The sequence below is a fragment of the Rutidosis leptorrhynchoides genome, chromosome 1 (genome assembly GCF_046630445.1).
Source record: "Rutidosis leptorrhynchoides isolate AG116_Rl617_1_P2 chromosome 1, CSIRO_AGI_Rlap_v1, whole genome shotgun sequence".
Classification (NCBI taxonomy): domain Eukaryota; kingdom Viridiplantae; phylum Streptophyta; class Magnoliopsida; order Asterales; family Asteraceae; genus Rutidosis; species Rutidosis leptorrhynchoides.
Window position 1 is genome coordinate 492,549,469 of NC_092333.1, and position 16,589 is coordinate 492,566,057.

Here is a 16,589-nt window from a genome sequence, read left to right on the forward strand (position 1 = left end):
GGATCGACATCTACCGTTAGCAGAATTTTCCTACAACAACAGCTACCATTCAAGCATTGAGATGGCGCCGTTTGAAGCACTTTATGGTAGAAAGTGCAGGTCTCTGATTTGTTGGAGTGAAGTGGGGGATAGACAGATTACGGGTCCGGAGATAATACAAGAAACTACCGAGAAGATCATCCAAATTCAACAACGGTTGAAAACCGCCCAAAGTCGACAAAAGAGCTACGCTGACATTAAAAGAAAAGATATAGAATTTGAAATTGGAGAGATGGTCATGCTTAAAGTTGCACCTTGGAAAGGTGTTGTTCGATTTGGTAAACGAGGGAAATTAAATCCAAGGTATATCGGACCATTCAAGATTATTGATCGTGTCGGACCAGTAGCTTACCGACTTGAGTTACCTCAACAACTCGCGGCTGTACATAACACTTTCCACGTCTCGAATTTGAAGAAATGTTTTATTAAAGAAGATCTCACTATTCCGTTAGATGAAATCCAAATCAATGAAAAACTTCAATTCATCGAAGAACCCGTCGAAATAATGGATCGTGAGGTTAAAAGACTTAAGCAAAACAAGATACCAATTGTTAAGGTTCGATGGAATGATCGTAGAGGACCCGAGTTCATCTGGGAATGAGAAGATTAGATGAAGAAGAAATACCCTCATTTATTTCCAGAATATACGTCAACACCTCCAACTGCTTAAAATTTCGGGACGAAATTTACTTAACGGGTAGGTACTGTAGTGACCCGAACTTTTCCATGTTTATATATATATTAAATGAAATTGTTATTTACATGATTAAGTGTTTCCAACATGTTAAGCAATCAAACTTGTTAAGACTTGATTAATTGAAATAGGTTTCATATAGACAATTGACCACCCAAGTTGACCGGTGATTCACGAATGTTAAAACTTGTAAAAACTATACGATGACATATATATGGTTATATATATAGTTAACATGATTTTCTTATAAGTATGTATCTCATTAGGTATTTTAACAATGAGTTATATACATAAAAATGAGACTATTAATTTAAGAAACTCGAAAACGATATATATAACGATTATCGTTATAACAACGTCTTACTAGGTACATATGAATCATATTAAGATATTGATACACTTGGGTAATTATGTTAAATGATAAGTAAATATATTATTAAGTGTATTAACAATGAAATACATATGTAAAAATAAGACTACTAACTTAATGATTTCGAAACGAGACATATATGTAACGATTATCGTTGTAACGACATTTAACTGTATATATATCATACTAAGATATATTATATATCATAATATCATGATAATATAACAATTTAACATCTCATTTGTTATAATAAACAATGGGTTAACAACATTCAACAAGATCGTTAACCTAAAGGTTTCAAAACAACATTTACATGTAACGACTAACGATGACTTAACGACTCAGTTAAAATGTATATACATGTAGTGTTTTAATATGTATTCATACACTTTTGAAAGACTTCAAGACACAAAAGTCTTCAACACATATTTAATCAGAAACAACTGAATATGAGCCAGCGTAGGTGGATTGAATTGTTGAATGATTACAACTTTGAGATTCGTTACCACCCGGGGAAGGCAAATGTGATAGCCGACGCCTTGAGTAGAAAGGATAGAGAACCCATTCGAGTAAAATCTAACCCCTTGAGTAGAAAGGACAGAGAACCCATTCGAGTAAAATCTATGAATATAATGATTCACACTAACCTTACTACTCAAATAAAGGAGGTGCAACAAGGAGTTTTAAAAGAGGGAAATTTAAAGGATGAAATACCCAAAGGATCGGAGAAGCATCTTAATATTCGGGAAGACGGAACCCGGTATAGGGCTGAAAGAATTTGGGTACCAAAATTTGGAGATATGAGAGAAATGGTACTTAGAGAAGCTCATAAAACCAGATACTCAATACATCCTGGAACGGGGAAGATGTACAAGGATCTTAAGAAACATTTTTGGTGGCCAGGTATGAAAGCCGATATTGCTAAATATGTAGGAGAATGTTTGACGTGTTCTAAGGTCAAAGCTGAACATCAGAAACCATCAGGTCTACTACAACAACCTGAAATCCCAGAATGGAAATGGGAAAACATTACCATGGATTTCATTACTAAATTGCCAAGGACTGCAAGTGGTTATGATACTATTTGGGTAATAGTTGATTGTCTCACCAAGTCAGCACACTTCCTGCCAATAAGAGAAGATGACAAGATGGAGAAGTTAGCACGAATGTATTAGAAGGAAGTCGTCTCCAGACATGGAATACCAATCTCTATTATCTCTGATAAGGATGGCAGATTTATTTCAAGATTCTGGCAGACATTACAGCAAGCATTGGGAACTCGTCTAGACATGAGTACTACCTATCATCCACAAACAGATGGGCAGAGCGAAAGGATGATATAAACGCTTGAAGACATGCTACGAGCTTGTGTTATTGATGTTGGAAACAGTTGGGATCGACATCTACCGTTAGCAGAATTTTCCTACAACAACAGCTACCATTCAAGCATTGAGATGGCGCCATTTGAAGCACTTTATGGTAGAAAGTGCAGGTCTCCGATTTGTTGGAGTGAAGTGGGGGATAGACAGATTACGGGTCCGGAGATAATACAAGAAACTACCGAGAAGATCATCCAAATTCAACAACGGTTGAAAACTGCCCAAAGTCGACAAAAGAGCTACGCTGACATTAAAAGAAAAGATATAGAATTTGAAATTGGAGAGATGGTCATGCTTAAAGTTGCACCTTGGAAAGGTGTTGTTCGATTTGGTAAACGAGGGAAATTAAATCCAAGGTATATCGGACCATTCAAGATTATTGATCGTGTCGGACCAGTAGCTTACCGACTTGAGTTACCTCAACAACTCGCGGCTGTACATAACACTTTCCACGTCTCGAATTTGAAGAAATGTTTTGCTAAAGAAGATCTCACTCTTCCGTTAGATGAAATCCAAATCAACGAAAAACTTCAATTCATCGAAGAACCCGTCGAAATAATGGATCGTGAGGTTAAAAGACTTAAGCAAAACAAGATACCAATTGTTAAGGTTCGATGGAATGCTCGTAGAGGACCTGAGTTCATCTGGGAATGAGAAGATTAGATGAAGAAGAAATACCCTCATTTATTTCCAGAATATACGTCAACACCTCCAACTGCTTAAAATTTCGGGACGAAATTTACTTAACGGGTAGGTACTGTAGTGACCCGAACTTTTCCATGTTTATATATATATTAAATGAAATTGTTATTTACATGATTAAGTGTTTCCAACATGTTAAGTAATCAAACTTGTTAAGACTTGATTAATTGAAATAGGTTTCATATAGACAATTGACCACCCAAGTTGACCGGTGATTCACGAACGTTAAAACTTGTAAAAACTATACGATGACATATATATGGTTGTATATATAGTTAACATGATTTTCTTATAAGTATGTATCTCATTAGTTATTTTAACAATGAGTTATATACATAAAAATGAGACTATTAATTTAAGAAACTCGAAAACGATATATATAACGATTATCGTTATAACAACGTCTTACTAGGTACATATGAATCATATTAAGATATTGATACACTTGGGTAATTATGTTAAATGATAAGTAAATATATTATTAAGTGTATTAACAATGAAATACATATGTAAAAATAAGACTACTAACTTAATGATTTCGAAACGAGACATATATGTAACGATTATCGTTGTAACGACATTTAACTGTATATATATCATACTAAGATATATTATATATCATAATATCATGATAATATAACAATTTAACATCTCATTTGTTATAATAAACAATGGGTTAACAACATCCAACAAGATCGTTAACCTAAAGGTTTCAAAACAACATTTACATGTAACGACTAACGATGACTTAACGACTCAGTTAAAATGTATATACTTGTAGTGTTTTAATATGTATTCATACAATTTTTAAAGACTTCAAGACACTTATCAAAATACTTCTACTTAACAAAAATGCTTACAATTACATCCTCGTTCAGTTTCATCAACAATTCTACTCGTATGCACCCGTATTCGTACTCGTACAATACACAGCTTTTAGATGTATGTACTATTGGTATATACACTCCAATGATCAGGTCTTAGTAGCCCATGTGAGTCACCCAACACATGTGGGAACCATCATTTGGTAACTAGCATGAAATATCTCATAAAATTACAAAAATATGAGTAATCATTCATGACTTATTTACATGAAAACAAAATTACATATCCTTTATATCTAATCCATACTCCAACGACCAAAAACACCTAAAACACTTTCATTCTTCAATTTTATTCATCTAATTGATCTCTCTCAAGTTCTATCTTCAAGTTCTAAGTGTTCTTCATAAATTCCAAAAGTTCTAGTTTCATAAAATCAAGAATACTTCCAAGATTGCAAGTTTACTTCCAAGTTTTCTAAATCCATTCCAAGTAATCATCCAAGATCAAGAAACCTTTGTTACTTACAGTAGGTTATCTTTCTAATACAAGGTAATAATCATATTCAAACTTTAATTCAATTTCTATAACTACAACAATCTTATTTCGAGTGGAAATCTTACTTGAAATTGTTTTCGTGTCATGATTCTGCTTCAAGAACTTTCAAGCCATCCAAGGATCCTTTGAAGCTAGATCCATTTTTCTCATTTCCAGTAGGTTTATCCAAGGAACTTGAGGTAGTAATGATGTTCATAACATCATTCGATTCATACATATAAAGCCATCTTATTCGAAGGTTTAAACTTGTAATCACTAGAACATAGTTTTGTTAATTCTAAACTTGTTCGCAAATAAAAGTTAATCCTTCTAACTTGACTTTTAAAATCAACTAAACACATGTTCTATATCTATATTATATGCTAACTTAATGATTTAAAACCTGGAAACACGAAAAACACCGTAAAACCGGATTTACGCTGTCGTAGTAACACCGCGGGCTGTTTTGGGTTAGTTAATTAAAAACTATGATAAACTTTGATTTAAAAGTTGTTATTCTGGGAAAATTATTTTTATTATGAACATGAAACTATATCCAAAAATTATGGTTAAACTCAAAGTGGAAGTATGTTTTCTAAAATGGCCATCTAGACGTCGTTCTTTCGACTGAAATGACTACCTTTACAAAAATGACTTGTAACTTATTTTTCCGACTATAAACCTATACTTTTTCTGTTTAGATTCATAAAATAGAGTTCAATATGAAACCATAGCAATTTGATTCACTCAAAACGGATTTAAAATGAAGAAGTTATGGGTAAAACAAGATTGGATAATTTTTCTCATTTTAGCTACGTGAAAATTGGTAACAAATCTATTCCAACCATAACTTAATCAACTTGTATTGTATATTATGTAATCTTGAGATACCATAGACACGTATACAATGTTTCGACCTATCATGTCGACACATCTATATATATTTCGGAACAACCATAGACACTCTATATGTGAATGTTGGAGTTAGCTATACAGGGTTGAGGTTGATTCCAAAACATATATAGTTTGAGTTGTGATCAATACTGAGATACGTATACACTGGGTCGTGGATTGATTCAAGATAATATTTATCGATTTATTTCTGTACATCTAACTGTGGACAACTAGTTGTAGGTTACTAACGAGGACAGCTGACTTAATAAACTTAAAACATCAAAATATATTAAAAGTGTTGTATATTTTGAACATACTTTGATATATATGTATATATTGTTATAGGTTCGTGAATCAACCAGTGGCCAAGTCTTACTTCCCGACGAAGTAAAAATCTGTGAAAGTGAGTTATAGTCCCACTTTTAAAATCTAATCTTTTTGGGATGAGAATACATGCAGGTTTTATAAATGATTTACAAAATAGACACAAGTACGTGAAACTACATTCTATGGTTGAATTATCGAAATCGAATATGCCCCTTTTTATTAAGTCTGGTAATCTAAGAATTAGGGAACAGACACCCTAATTGACGCAAATCCTAAAGATAGATCTATTGGGCCTAACAAACCCCATCCAAAGTACCGGATGCTTTAGTACTTCGAAATTTATATCATATCCGAAGGGTGTCCCGGAATGATGGGGATATTCTTATATATGCATCTTGTTAATGTCGGTTACCAGGTGTTCACCATATGAATGATTTTTATCTCTATGTATGGGATGTGTATTGAAATATGAAATCTTGTGGTCTATTGTTACGATTTGATATATATCGGTTAAACCTATAACTCACCAACATTTTTGTTGACGTTTAAAGCATGTTTATTCTCTGGTGAATACTAAGAGCTTCCGCTGTTGCATACTAAAATAAGGACAAGATTTGGAGTCCATGTTTGTATGATATTGTGTAAAAACTGCATTCAAGAAACTGATTTCGATGTAACATATTTGTATTGTAAATCATTATGTAACGGTCGTGTATAAACAGGATATTTTAGATTATCATTATTTGATAATCTACGTAAAGATTTTTAAACCTTTATTTATGAAATAAAGGTTATGGTTTGTTTTAAAAATGAATGCAGTCTTTGAAAAACGTCTCATATAGAGGTTAAAAACCTCGCAACGAAATCAATTAATATGGAACGTTTTTAATCAATAAGAACGGGACATTTCACATGGACTCCAAATCTTGTCCTTATTTTAGTATGCAACAGCGGAAGCTCTTAGTATTCACCTGAGAATAAACATGCTTTAAACGTCAACAAAAAATGTTGGTGAGTTATAGGTTTAACCTATATATATCAAATCATAACAATAGACCACAAGATTTCATATTTCAATACACATCCCATACATAGAGATAAAAATCATTCATATGGTGAACACCTGGTAACCGAAATTAACAAGATGCATATATAAGAATATCCCCATCATTCCGGGACACCCTTCGGATATGATATAAATTTCGAAGTACTAAAGCATCCGGTACTTTGGATGGGGTTTGTTAGGCCCAATAGATCTATATTTAGGATTCGCGTCAATTAGGGTGTCTGTTCCCTAATTCTTAGATTACCAGACTTAATAAAAAGGGGCATATTCGATTTCGATAATTCAACCATAGAATGTAGTTTCACGTACTTGTGTCTATTTTGTAAATCATTTATAAAACCTGCATGTATTCTCATCCCAAAAATATTAGATTTTAAAAGTGGGACTATTACTCACTTTCACAGATTTTTACTTCGTCGGGAAGTAAGACTTGGCCACTGGTTGATTCACGAACCTATAACAATATATACATATATATCAAAGTATGTTCAAAATATATTTACAACACTTTTAATATATTTTGATGTTTTAAGTTTATTAAGTCTGCTGTCCTCATTAGTAACCTACAACTAGTTGTCCACAGTTAGATGTACAGAAATAAATCGATAAATATTATCTTGAATCAATCCACGACCCAGTGTATACGTATCTTAGTATTGATCATAACTCAAACTATATATATTTTAGAATCAACCTCAACCCTGTATAGCTAACTCCAACATTCACATATAGAGTGTCTATGGTTGTTCAGAAATATATATAGATGTGTCGACATAATAGGTCGAAACATTGTATACGTGTCTATGGTATCTCAAGATTACATAATATACAATATAAGTTGATTAAGTTATGGTTGGAATAGATTTGTTACCAATTTTCACGTAGCTAAAATGAGAAAAATTATCCAATTTTGTTTTACCCATAACTTCTTCATTTTAAATCCGTTTTGAGTGAATCAAATTGCTATGGTTTTATATTGAACTCTATTTTATGAATCTAAACAGAAAAAGTATAGGTTTATAGTCGGAAAAATAAGTTACAAGTCATTTTTGTAAAGGTAGTCATTTCAGTCGAAAGAACGACGTCTAGATGACCATTTTAGAAAACATACTTCCACTTTGAGTTTAACCATAATTTTTGGATATAGTTTCATGTTCATAATAAAAATAATTTTTCCAAAATAAAAACTTTTAAATCAAAGTTTATCATAGTTTTTAATTAACTAACCCAAAACAGCCCGCGGTGTTACTACGACGGCGTAAATCCGGTTTTACGGTGTTTTTCGTGTTTCTAGGTTTTAAATCATTAAGTTAGCATATCATATAGATATAGAACACGTGTTTAGTTGATTTTAAAAGTCAAGTTAGAAGGATTAACTTTTATTTGCGAACAAGTTTAGAATTAACTAAACTATGTTGTAGTGATTACAAGTTTAAACCTTCGAATAAGATAGCTTTATATGTATGAATCGAATGATGTTATGAACATCATTACTACCTCAAGTTCCTTGGATAAACCTACTGGAAATGAGAAAAATGGATCTAGCTTCAAAGGATCCTTGGATGGCTTGAAAGTTCTTGAAGCAGAATCATGACACGAAAACAAGTTCAAGTAAGATTTCCACTCGAAATAAGATTGTTATAGTTATAGAAATTGAATCAAAGTTTGAATATGTGTATTTCCTTGTATTAGAAAGATATCTTACTGTAAATAATAAAGATTTCTTGAGGTTGGATGATCACTCTACAAGATTGGAAGTAAGCTAGCAAACTTGGAAGTATTCTTGAATTTATGAAACTAGAACTTGTATAATTTATGAAGAACACTTAGAACTTGAAGATAGAACTTGAGAGAGATTAATTAGATGGAGAAAATTGAAGAATGAAAGTGTTTGTAGGTGGTTTTGGTCGTTGGTATATGGATTAGATATAAAGGATGTGTAATTTTGTTTACATGTAAATAAGTCATGAATGATTACTCATATTTTTGTAATTTTATGAGATATTTCATGCTAGTTGCCAAATGATGGTCCCCACATATGTTAGTTAACTCACATGGGCTACTAAGAGCTGATCATTGGAGTGTATATACCAATAGTACATACATCTAAAAGATGTATATTGTACGAGTACGAATACGGGTGCATACGAGTAGAATTGTTGATGAAACTGAACGAGGATATAATTGTAAGCATTTTTGTTAAGTAGAAGTATTTTGATAAGTGTCTTGAAGTCTTTCAAAAGTGTATGAATACATATTAAAACACTACATGTATATATATTTTAACTGAGTCGTTAAGTCATCGTTAGTCGTTACATGTAAGTGTTGTTTTGAAACCTTTAGGTTAACGATCTTGTTAAATGTTGTTAACCCATTGTTTATTAAATCAAATGAGATGTTAAATTATTACATTATCATGATATCATGATGTATTAATATATCTTAATATGATATATATACATTAAATGTCATTACAATGATAATCGTTACATATATGTCTCGTTTCAAAATCATTAAGTTAGTAGTCTTGTTTTTACATATGTAGTTCATTGTTAATATACTTAATGATATGTTTACTTATCATAATATCATGTTAACTATATATATATATATATATTCATATATATGTCATCATATAGTTTTTACAAGTTTTAACGTTCGTGAATCGCCGGTCAACTTGGGTGGTCAATTGTCTATATGAAACCTATTTCAATTAATCAAGTCTTAACAAGTTTGATTGCTTAACATGTTGGAAACACTTAATCATGTAAATAACAATTTCATTTAATATATATATAAACATGGAAAAGTTCGGGTCACTACACTACACACCTGTTGATCTGAGGAGTATTGTGCAAGAAAATCTCATATCATCGAATTTTGATGAATTCGAGAGCTCCGAAATCACCAACTATCCCGATGATACTTTTTATTCAGTTTTACCAATTTCACAACATATCGACACATTAGCCTCTTCCAAGAAAAATCATCGATCCATCAATGAATGAAGAAGAAGTAAGGGTGACAAATTGGTACTCTTGGAAAAACGATAACGTTGAAAATTTTACCCCCGAGACCAAAATAGTGGGACCGATAAGTATCGTTAATGAAGAAGAATCTACTTCGATCCCGAAATTCACTATTCCACAACTTTCCAACCCAATATTCTCAATAGACGAGTCATCTACCAAAGATGAACTACGAGCTGTAATAGATAATGACACCTCGGATTTCACCCAATTGGGTAATAGAGGTGAAAACTTTGATCTCGAGAATAAAAGGAAGGAAACGTTAGAAATTGTCCACCCTATAATATGTATGTCGGTGTATATCGATCCATTTGACCAAGAACCAGAAAAGAGACATATCCATTTACTAAAAGCTACACTTAAAAAAAAATTAAGTAGTGATATTCGGGTGGGTCTAAACTTTAAACCCATTTATATATTTTATACCACCCGAGATGTAAATAAGTGGCTCACTATTTTAATTCGTGGAACTTATTCTACCGACTTCACATGTCGTCAGCTATGTGTGGGGAAGTCTAACCCCACTTAACGTTAAATTAGGGGTTCGGGTTAGTTCATAACTCGTTAATAAACATGCATAATAAGTAAGGGTAAAAGACGCATTTTCAAATATTAACAAACAGCTCAGAAAATCAGCCGTTTTTGAAGAAAAAAAACATGTGTGATAAAACAAGAAGGGATGAACGATGAGGCGCGCCATCTATCATTCGACGAGCTTTGTAATTACAAACTGGGTATTTTCAATCACTTTTCTACACTAATCACCCTCATGAATTTATAATTAGAGTCTGATTTCATGCAAATGAGGGCATTGCATGATCTCAAGTGTGGGGAAGAGTTATAAATTATCTCGGGTTTATACTTGGTTTATTTTCTAAATTTTGTGAAAATTTTAAAAAAAAATTTCAACTAAATGAATTCAAAATCATGTTTATACATATTTATGAACTATGAAAACTAGGTGTTAATACCGAAATTATCGTTACCTCGGAAAGGACATAAATTGAGAAACAACTAAAACGCTTGAATTTATTTATTAAGATATAAAAAGACGCATGAAAAAAGCCAAGTGTGGGGAGAATGTACCAAGTTATTCAATTAAAAACTATCTATGACATGTTTCTGTAAAGTTTATTGCAGGTGCTTTTGTTTTGGACTAAATTGACTGTTTTACCCGCAATATTATAATAAAAATAAAAGAAAAGATGGATCTACACGATGAATCAATTCCATCATTAAAAGGAAGTAAAGTCTTCCGAAAAATACACGCGCTTCTTGATTTAGGTCAAGAAGTTGTCATCCAGACCAGCTGTAGGTCGACGAAAAATCTAGAAAAGTCATCTCTAAAATCAGCAGGAAATCCACGGACCTCAGCATCAAACAGGGTCGCCAAGTGGTCAGACTTATCCTAACCATGAGAGGATCTGTCTCGTAAAATGGGGAGGGCACCGTGTAAATTAGCTTGATAAGACTAATGAATCAGATCTCCAGAAAGGATAATCTCCTTAAAGATTAAAAATTAGCTTTTAAGACTGATATTACTCAATCCTAGAGATTGACCTTAAAGATTGAGAATTACAAACTCATGGAATTCAATGATATCTAAACTCGAGCTTGAACGAGAAAATATTTTGATCAAAATTATAAACCGATTTGTTTTCTGAAAACCCATTTTCAATGCGTTCATTACCATTGAATGTAAAATCCTAGGAATTCACCTGGAATTCATTAGGTCACCTGAACCAAATCGGGTGTCAACCGTAAGAACGGTGGTTGCATAGCATGGTCGAAGACAGGACCTTGTGCCAGATCGAAAAATCATAGGATGATCTTTACTATTGCTCCTACAAAGGATAGTACTAGCATCCGACACGTTTATAGACCATAATCAAAAGTAAGTCACGGGACATTGCCTTAACAGTTGCTTGTTCATCGCTTTCCTTTACAACCGGACGGTAGTTTATCGAAAGGTAAAATACGGGACAAGTAAACTGGACGTGTTGCTTTCCTAATACAAGGTTAGCAAGTGGGTAACACAAAACCACAAGTGTTGAGCTAAAATTTTTAAATCTGAAACCCACACAACCCACAAAAATATTTTGCAAACACCGGTGAAGGGTTATTCCAGAAAACTTGTCTAGGGTAAAAGCTAGATTGAATTTTCAAAAGATCAAATGTTTTCATAAAGATCCAATTTCCTAACGGATCTAAATTTTCATAGTCATGTGGGACTGTAAACCGCCTTTCAAATGTGCACTTTGCTTTGGAAACCGAAAGTAAATCGGCTATTTGATTGCAAGTGTCGTTGATCTAAACCCGAGGCAACTGTGGATGACACACCCACCTTTAACCATGGTTCTATCGTTACTATCATTGTTTATACCGCCATCTCAAAATCACTGATGTATAAAGTGTGAAGAATAAAGAAGTGATTCGTGTGATGTATTATATTATTTCAAGTTATGTATTGCTTGAGGACAAGCAACGTTCAAGTGTGGGGATATTTGATAGTGCTCCAAATGAACATATATTTAGTAGCAATATCCTCCCAATATGTAAATTATTTAGTTGTAATTGTCCTATTTTAAGTTGTAATCATTTATATTAAATAAGATACAATCCAAGTGGTTCAATTTATTGATGAGAAACGTCTAAAAATGACAAGAGTACAAGTTGCGGAACGTAAAGTACACGATATAAAATAATACGCAAGGACGTTCGAAAATCCGGAACCGGGACATGAGTCAACTCTCAACGCTCGACGCAACGGACTAAAAATTACAAGTCAACTATGCACATAAATATAATATAATATTTAAATAATTCTTAAAATTATTTATATATTATATTTATTTATATATTATGTCGGCAAAGCTAAGATCCAAATTGATGTGAGCTGGAAAATCAAACTCCACGACTCGCAGAGTTTGAAGGCCAAAAACTCCACGACTCGCGGAGTTTGAAAAATCAAAAATCCCTATAAAAGGCCATGCATTCTGCCGAGTTTAATAATATAAATAATAATAATAATACTCTGTACTAAATAATAAATAAATATATATATATATATATATATATATATATATATATATATATATATATATATATAGTATAGGGTAGTTTTATATTAGATTAGTTCGGGTTATGTAAAGGGTATTTTACGGGTTTTTGAAGTCGAAATTCTGTCCGTGTAACACTACGCGATAAATAATCAATGTAAGCTATGTTCTTCTTTTTAAATTAATGTCTCGTACTTAAGTTATTATTATGCTTATTTAAGACGAAGTAATCATGATGTTGGACTAAAAATAATTACTAAAAATGGGTAATTGGGCTTTGTACCATAATTGGGGTTTGGACAAAAGAACGACACTTGTGGAAATTAGACTATGGGCTATTAATGGGCTTTATATTTTTTTAATTAAATGATAGTTTGTTAATTTTAATATAAAGATTTACAATTAGACATCCCTATAAATAACCATATACACTCGATCGGACACGATGGGCGGGATATTTATATGTACGAATAATCGTTCATTTAACCGGACACGGGAATGGATTAATAGTCTATGGAATTATTAAAACAGGGGTGAAATTATGTACAAGGACACTTGGCATAATTGATAACAAAGTATTAAAACCTTGGGTTACACGCAGTCGATATCCTGGTGTAATTATTAAACAAAGTATTAAAACCTTGTTACAGTTTAAGTCCCCAATTAGTTGGAATATTTGACTTCGGGTATAAAGATAATTTGATGAGGACACTCGCACTTTATATTTATGACTGATGGACTGTTATGGACAAAAACCAGACGGACATATTAAATAATCCAGGACAAAGGACAATTAACCCATGGGCATAAAACTAAAATCAACACATCAAACATCATGATTACGGAAGTTTAAATAAGCATAATTATTTTATTTTATATTTCATCGCACCTTTAATTATTCGTCATTTATATTTTTTGTTATTTATTTTATTTTGTTAATTAAATTTACTTTACGCTTCGCTTAAAATATAAAATCGACAAATCGGTCATTAAACGGTAAACCCCCCTTTTATATATTATTATATATATATTTATATATTTTTGTACAAATGTAATTATATAAAAATATAGTGTAACCGTCTCCCTGTGGAATGAACTGGACTTACTAAAAACTACACTACTCTACGATTAGGTACACTGCCTATAGTGTTGTAGCAAGGTTTAGGTATATCCCATTTGTAAATAAATAATTAAAACTTGTCATATTTTTTGTAAAATTGTATCGTATTTAATAGTTTTTCCTAGTAAAATATATAGCTATTTCATATACACCTCGCATAACACCAAGGCTATGGACAAATCACAAAGACTAAACCTGCCTTCAAAGAATCCAAATGATTCAGTATCTGCTAAAGTCATTAACGAATACCTTGCTCCTGACTCTAAACCTTTACGGACAAATCTTCCTCATCATCCTTGATATTAGAAATTCTAAGATATCATTGTATCTTTCATTGTAAATATCCTCGATATTTCTGAAGATATTTTCATCTAAAATCATTTACCTCTTCGTGTTATCTGTATTACATCATAAAGGAAACTGTTTAGTTTTAATATTCTGTAAACCTTCGAGTTTAAATTATGAATGTTTTTGAAGTAATGTTGGGGACTGAAGCATGAGTTAGTATAATATAATGACACTTGATCAATGTGATTATATTACAGTAAGTCATGCTGAGTTTCTAATGGAATGTGATGATTCACAGATATTAACGTCATCGTGTGCCATGTTACATGACTCTTACATTCTACCAAATCTCTGAACACATCAAGAACATATTTTCTTGATAGTTCTATCTTTTCTCTTGAATTCTGGTAATTTAACCAATCAAGATCGTGCTATTACAATTTCTCTCTTAGAATGTTAGTTATGTTCATTTCAAATTTCATACCTATGAATTCTGGACCATTATTCGCTTGACTTAAAGTCGGGAAGAGAAAACAAAAGTATGGAACTCCAAAATATAAATGAAATGAGAAGGGTGGATTTATAGTGAAATATCCGACAGAGCAATCAAAACAGATTATCGTATTTAACCAAAGAAGATCCTATTTCCTTAATTACCGGAGAATCAAATCTTATTACAAAATTTTTCTCTAAATCCCTTGAATTCCAGAAATCAACCATGACTACGTCACCAGTTAAGACGAACCTGCATTTATTCTTTTCACTCTTTTGCAATAGTTTCATTCGTACTCTTCACATAATCGAGTTGTTTTATCTATATTATTCATTGATGATAAAACTCTAAATTCTAGCTCATATGCGTCTTAAAAACATACTTATTGTCAGCCATGACCATCCCAATCAAATTTCGGGACGAAATTTTTTTAACGGGTAGGTACTGTGACGACCCGGAAATTTCCGACCAAATTTAAACTTAATCTTTATATAATTTCGACAAGATAAGCAAAGTTGTAATGTTGAGTCTCGAAAATTTTGAACTGTTTCATATATTCATTTAACCTTTGACTATTCCCGACGATTCACGAACCACTATCTGTAAATAAATACATATATATTTAAATATATATATTAATTTGAAATAGAAACTTATATGATTTAATTCATATGTGTAAATGAAATAATATATAATATTACTATAAATATATATATATATATATATATATATATATATATGTATATATTCAATATACTTTTCATATACATATATATATATATATATATATATATATATATATATATATATATATATATATATATATATATATATATATATATATATATATATATATATATATATATATATGTATATGAAAAGTATATTGAATATATACATATATATATATATATATATATATATATATATATATATATATATATATATATATATATATATATATATATATATATATATATATATATATAAATATATATGTATATATATATATATAGTGGTAGGATCAAGAGGGAAGTAACCATTCGGGGGGAAGCGGGGGGAAGCAAAAACTTTTTTTTTTTCGTTTTTTGAAAAAACTTTGTTCACGAACATTATAGATGAGATGAAAATATGAACATTTAGTAGAGACACTTTGTGATAAATGTTTTTATTTTGGCGGGAAAACGCTCGAAGAAATAATATATAACAATTATCGTGTTTTTCGAGCATATTTTGAGATTTTAGCTATTGGGGTTTAGATATTAGGGTTTATAGGGTTTAGATATTAGGGTTTAGAAATTTAGGATTTAGGGTTTAGATTTAGGGTTTAGATTTAGGATTTAGATTGAGTTTTTAACACGAACGGTTTAGAGTTTAGGATTTAGGGTTTAGGGTTTAGGGTTTAGAGTTTGGTGTTTTGGGTTTATTCCATAAACCCAAAACACCAAACCCTAAACCCTAAACCCTAAACCCTAAACCCTAAACCCTAAACTCTAAATCGGGCTAAATTTTACTTCACAAAACATGGAAAAAAACGTTCATATTCTTCACGAACAATATTATCTTGAATGTTATTTTTGTCGATCATTTTCCCACCTTAATAATAACATTCATCACGAAGTGTCTCTTCTAAATGTTCATATTTTCGTGTGATCTTGATGCCGGAAAAAAAAATTTCAGAAAAAACAAATTTTTTTTTTTTGCTTCCCCCCGCTTCCCCCCGCTTCCCCCGATTGGTTACTTCCCCATTGATCCTGCCTCTATATATAT